The following is a 5,824-nucleotide window of genomic DNA, read 5'->3' as shown; positions in this document are numbered from 1 at the left end:
CTGTTTAACTTTTCATCCTGATTTATTCTGTGACTGGAAATCTAAACAATCCTTCAGTCAGAAACTGAAGGGTGGGCTTAATCTTCCTCCTCCTCATCGCCAGCTCCAGCCCCACCCTGGCCCTTCTTGGCATTCTTCCTCTTCACATGGCTGCGGTGGCCTCCCTGTATATGGGGTGAGCATGGAGAAGTCCATGTGCTTCTGGGAGTCCAGGCACACAATGAAGGATGGGATGTCTACCACGTGCTTGTGGAGCCTGATGTGGTGCTGGTGGATGAGCACACGAGCATGGCAGAGGGACTTAGCCAGGCCTAGCTTGAAAGCTTGGATCACAAGTGACTCTCCTTGATTGAGGAACTCTCCAATTTTAAAGCCCAGAATGTAATCTATCTTTTTCTTGCCCTTATCCAGCACCCCAAAGCAGATGAGTCACTGAAGGACAGCATTGCCTTTGAAGAGATACCCTGAGTCTTTTTGTGCAGGGTTAGCATCTCCTGGGCTGCCTTGTGGGTCTTGGCCAGAGTGAATTTGACCCTCCAGACGTCTTACTTGTTCCAGAGCCCATACTGACTGACCAGCTTCAATCCTTGGGCATGGTGGTATTTCTTGAAGGGCATCCACTGTGTTATGTAGGCTTTATGACAAACCCAGCTCCTCGCACCAGCATGTTGGCTTTGCGTGACTGCGCGCTTGGCTTGATGACTGAGAAAAAGCCAGGGATGCTTCTTTAGGTGGCATCTCTGAATCTTTCTAGACTCTTCCCACAAGCCAGTCCCAAAAGTTCCTGATTCATATGGTCAGGTAGAGCCACAACACTGATCCCATTCCTCTGGTACCAAATTTTGTTAATGTTCTCTCTTTGCTGAGACAAAATGCCCAATACCCTAGATTAAAGAGTGAAAGATTTGTAAAGGTTTCAGTCCATAATTAACTAGCTCCAAAGCAGGGTGGAATGGAAGAGGGGCATCATAGCAGAGACACAGTTCACTGTAGGCAGCAGAAAGCAAAACAAGCCATGAGCACAGGTCTTTATATCTTTTTCAGGATACTTAGCACAAATAGCACTCAGTAGCACACTTAATCCTACTGCCCTTGTGCCTAGCATTGCACCATGAATCAATCCCAGCATCATACCAGCCTAGATCCAGCTACCTTTGAAAAAACCCTACCTATAACCACATGAGGCTTTGGGGGAGAATCTAGATACAAGCCATAACAAGCTGGTTACTTTTGTTGGCAATGATGAAATTCTACAGTGTATGGGAAGTACAGCATGATAATATGATGCCATCTTTTCATATTATGTGTATATTTTAATGTATCTATTATTTGAAATATGGTTTCCTCCCAGAGTCAAATATTGTGATCTTTAAGTATAGATGTTTCAGCATCTTATGTAATCAAGGATTTTAATGTCAATTTAATAAACAGCTGTAGTTCATACAGGATGAGATGTACTTGTTAGACTTCCTAGAGCATAATGCATAAAGCATAAAGCTTTTCCCTTTAATGTAGGGTGTTGGGTATTGTGTCTTAGCAATGAGAGAAAATTAAGACAGAATTTGTGACCTGTAATTAAAGGTCCTGATCCCTATGAATTTAGATGTGATTCTTTCATTTCTTTTGTCTGCTACCAGTTTTAATGTAGTCCAAATGTTTCAGAATATATGCTTTTGGTATGCTGATGAAATTGACTGTCAGAAAGTAAATATGTTCTGCATTTCCTACATATTCCACTAGTCCTTACTGGAGAAGAAAATATTAATAATTTATTGGTGGAAAGTATATTAGCCCACTGGTAATTGAAATCATACTTAAAGTTTCCAAATGGCATGGGGATTTGGGATGAAGAGGCATGTTCTTTGTTAATTGTCTTAAAGTACTGAAAAAATTTCGCCATCTCCAGAGAAAAATCAGGTTTGCAATTATATAACCAATTTCCTTGTGTAAACCATTTCTTCATACATTCTAATAGCTTGATGTTTCAAATTATAGAGATTTTGTCTGCATTTGTTCACAGATATGTAATAAAATAATTCGTTTAAAAGCACGTTTTCAAATAGAATTTTTTTTTTTGTTCTTTTGGTGGAACTGGGGATTGAACTCAGGCCCTTGCACTTGCCAGGGAAGTACTTATTGCACTGAGCCATCTCCCCAGCCCCTAAACAGAAATATTTTAAAAAGATGTGTTATGTTAGTACATTTGAACAATTAAAAATTTAAATTTATAAAATATAAAAAAACATTAAATCACATGAAGCAGAGAAGATAGAGGTAGGAAAAGAAGACAGAGGTAGGAACATAGAAAATATATAGGTAGGAACATGGATTGCAAGGTGAGAGAAGACTTCTGAAAACGGAGAGTTTGGGAAAAAACAAATGAATTGAGATACTTTGAGAACTGCTAATTCTAAGCAAACCCTGGGGGAATTATAATACCATTAAAATTAAATTTCCTGAGTATTTATAACATTATATAAGCAGGCTTTTCCACTCAGTCCTTAAAAATAACCCTTTAAGATAGATTTTTCAGATTTCAGGTGGGAAAACTGAGGGGCAGATTTACCTTAAGGTCACACAACTTTAAGTGCTTGAGTAGCATCATACCCAAAATATGGAGGGTGCTAAATCAGATACCTTTCCAACATGACCTTCACTTATTGAAGGTCACTACAATCAACCCTACAACCAGGCTTGCATTGTCACCATTTTGTAAAACAAAACATGACAAAACAAACCCTAATCTTTTTATTTTGAAATAGTTGGAGCTTCATTCACAAGACATAGCAAAAACAGAGTGGAGTTGCTCTGCCTCCTTCTAGCTGGTTTATCAGTATTTGTATATTAAACAATTAAACAGTATATAGTGATAGCTCCTTATAGTTAATATTCAGGATCTCTTCACGTTCTTTATTGCCAATTCTATACTATCTATTATGGCAGTCAGTCTTTTGTCCACTTTCTAGATGGATTATTTTTTTTCTCCTTGGCATATATATATATATATATATATATATATATATATGCAATTAATCTGTTACAGTTTTACCTCTGTGGATTCTCATGCTTTCTATCAGAAAGAAATCAAAACTGGGATGGAAGAAAGGAGACAGGAAAGAAAGAAGGATGGATATATATATCTATATATCTATATATATATATCTCCCTATATGTATTTCCATATGTATGTATATGAAATCTATATATCATATATGAAATAGCTAAGATAATTTTACTACTAATTCCTATTGATTTATTGAAAGGAATGGTTAATGCTTCATTGTTTGATCAATTTTGCACATCTATGTCTGGTAATCTGGACAACTTTGAAGACAATATATAATATAACAACCACTGTTGATTTCCTATCATCTTGTTTTGAAATTGTGTATTTTTGTTTTTGTTTTTGTATTCAGTACAGGGTCTACAGGGTCTCACTAAACAGATAAGATTTGTAATTCTTCCTGTTTTTCAGCCTCCCAAGTGCTGGGATTATAGGCATGTTCCATCACGCCCAGTCTCATGTTTTTATTGTTTTTAAAAAATTCTCTTTAAAATAAAAGAGTCAGGCAGAGGCACAGTGGCACAGGAACAAAGTTTTTTATTCTTATGTTTATACACAGGAGAGGCAGCACAGAGGACAGAAATCCCAGGCTGGCTCAAACAAAAGAAAAGGGAGTCCGTTTTTATGGATCCGCAGGGTAGACAGGGATGCCATCTTGATGTCATCATTCAGGAGAGATGGGGTCTCAGTTGTGCCCGAGCCTTTTTCATCCTGTCTTCTCATGTAATGAGTATCTCATCACTGTGTCTGGTCTCCCCCTGGGAGCACGATTTTTACTATGCTAATAAGGCAGAAGGTGTTACAGTTTTAGTAGCTATTCTAAGCCTGTGCTCTGCTCTCGTCACCTGAACCTTGTACCTACATCTGGGAAAGCTTCCAATTCGGTTTAGGAGCAGGACGGGTCATGCCCTGCCTCTGTGGATTTTATGATCTTGTTTTTCTTGGTTCTGGCTTTCTTGTGCTGACCATGTAGTCTTTGAAGGATGGGCCAACTTTCTACTTTCCTGTCTTGTGGTGTGCTATCTTAATTTCATAACCTTGAATATTGGTCTATTTCTTAAATCCCAGTTTCTTGGTGTGCTTGTTAATCCCTTGAGACTGAGAGCCTGCTTAGGTATCTGTTATGGTTTGTGTCTAGGTGTCTCCACAAAGCCTCGTGTGGTCTTTGGAGCAGGCTTCTAGAGTTCTCTGTGCCCTGCTCCTAGGGAGCGAGACAGGCCTATCTATGCTTCCCTCCCCAAACCCTGTTAGGAAATGATCTTTCTGAAATATCTTCCAACCTGGGCATGATGGGCTACTGTTAAAAATTGAACATTCTGAGAGGCTGAAGCAGGTGGGTTGCAAGTTCAAACTCAGTCTGGGAGGCCTTGTCTCAAAAATCCATCTGCATACTTTCAAATAAATTATTTTAGTTTTTATTGTAACTTTTAAAATGGTATTTTCTTACCACAAGAATAACATACACTCATCATACTGAATTTGGAAAATAAAACCTTTCTTCCTCTTCATCGTATTCCTTCTCCTGCTCTTCATCCGTCCATTCTCTTTGCACTCATGGGAAGGGCACGTACTTTCTCATGGTTCGCCCTTCTGCTGCAGAAAGAGAAGGTGAAGAAGGGTCGGGGTGGACAGATGAAGAAGTTCAGTGGTGGTCAAAGCAAGTAGAGTAGAAAGTTAACACGTATAATCATGGGGCACAGGCACTGGTGGCTATTTTTTTCTATGCTGCTCTGTTGACTTGGAATATTTCAGAAATAAAATAAAAATGAGTAAGAGCTTCCAAGGTATTTATTTTAAGATGGAGAGATACTAAACATTTACAATCCCTGTTGTTATTACACTGAACTAAGAGGTCAGAGGCAGTGTCCACGTCACCCTAGGGACAAGTGGTTGCTGCTCTTGATTGTTTAAAATTCAGTCTTTTATGACATGACATGAAAAGTAAGAGCAAGAGCTGTTGATCTGAGTCTCTGAGTAAGTGGTGAATGAAAGATGAGTGAACTATTTTCCCCAGGCCTCTTTAGAGGTGAATTATTCTTTGGTACATGTGACCAAATGAATAAACGGCCTGCATGGCCATTTTGGAGAATTTCTTGATGCATTCCAATAAGAAGAGCAGGCAAGTGAGCTGCCTGGGAACTATTTGTTCAGCAAGTTAGACCTGCTCTTCACAGTCAAGTCACACATTTTGCTTTTCAAAGCTTAGTTCGCTGATGTGTCAGGTACTGTTTAACATGTTCTTCTTTTTTTTCAGACATATTGGTCCCCGTATTCCTCTATGTTAGGCTATGGAGACTTAAAATTGAAATATACGAATGAATATGTTCCAGTGATTGAGGTGCTGATCTTAACAGTGGAGCACAAGAACCAAATGGGAAAGCTTTAGTGAGGAAATAAAAATATAGGACACGACTCCTTGTCTATACTACACGGTCTCACAGCAGAAATATAGAAGAATGATCAAAAAGAGATCTGGGGAATTATAGGTAAGCTTATATCGTTCTTGCTGAAAGAAAGACTTTCTTGACCTCACTAGCCAGAGGATACAGATGAAAATGCACTAAAAATAGTAACCCAAGCATCATTGGTATAGTTGCCTGCCTGTTTCTGTGGAACTCTAAGTTTTGGTAAAATTACTTCTTTTTCCAGTACATGGAACCCCCAGATGGCATTGATCAGAGTTAGCGACTAGAAGCCTCCACAACTCAAATGAGAACATTGGCTCCTCATATTTTTATATTATAAGCATATATTATAATG

At 38.8% G+C, this 5,824-nt stretch overlaps 1 pseudogene; it reads right to left on the bottom strand.

Moving 5' to 3' along the window:
• Positions 1-77: 77 nt before the first annotated feature.
• On the bottom strand, positions 78-4,643 carry LOC101580925 (annotated as a pseudogene).
• Between the last annotated feature and the right edge of the window lie 1,181 nt (positions 4,644-5,824).

Source organism: Octodon degus, unplaced genomic scaffold, assembly GCF_000260255.1.
Source record: "Octodon degus isolate 3935 unplaced genomic scaffold, OctDeg1.0 scaffold00003, whole genome shotgun sequence".
In the NCBI taxonomy this organism is placed as follows: Eukaryota; Metazoa; Chordata; class Mammalia; order Rodentia; family Octodontidae; genus Octodon; species Octodon degus.
The sequence above is the reverse complement of the archived record's forward strand: the minus strand, read 5'-3'. Positions and strand labels throughout refer to the sequence as shown.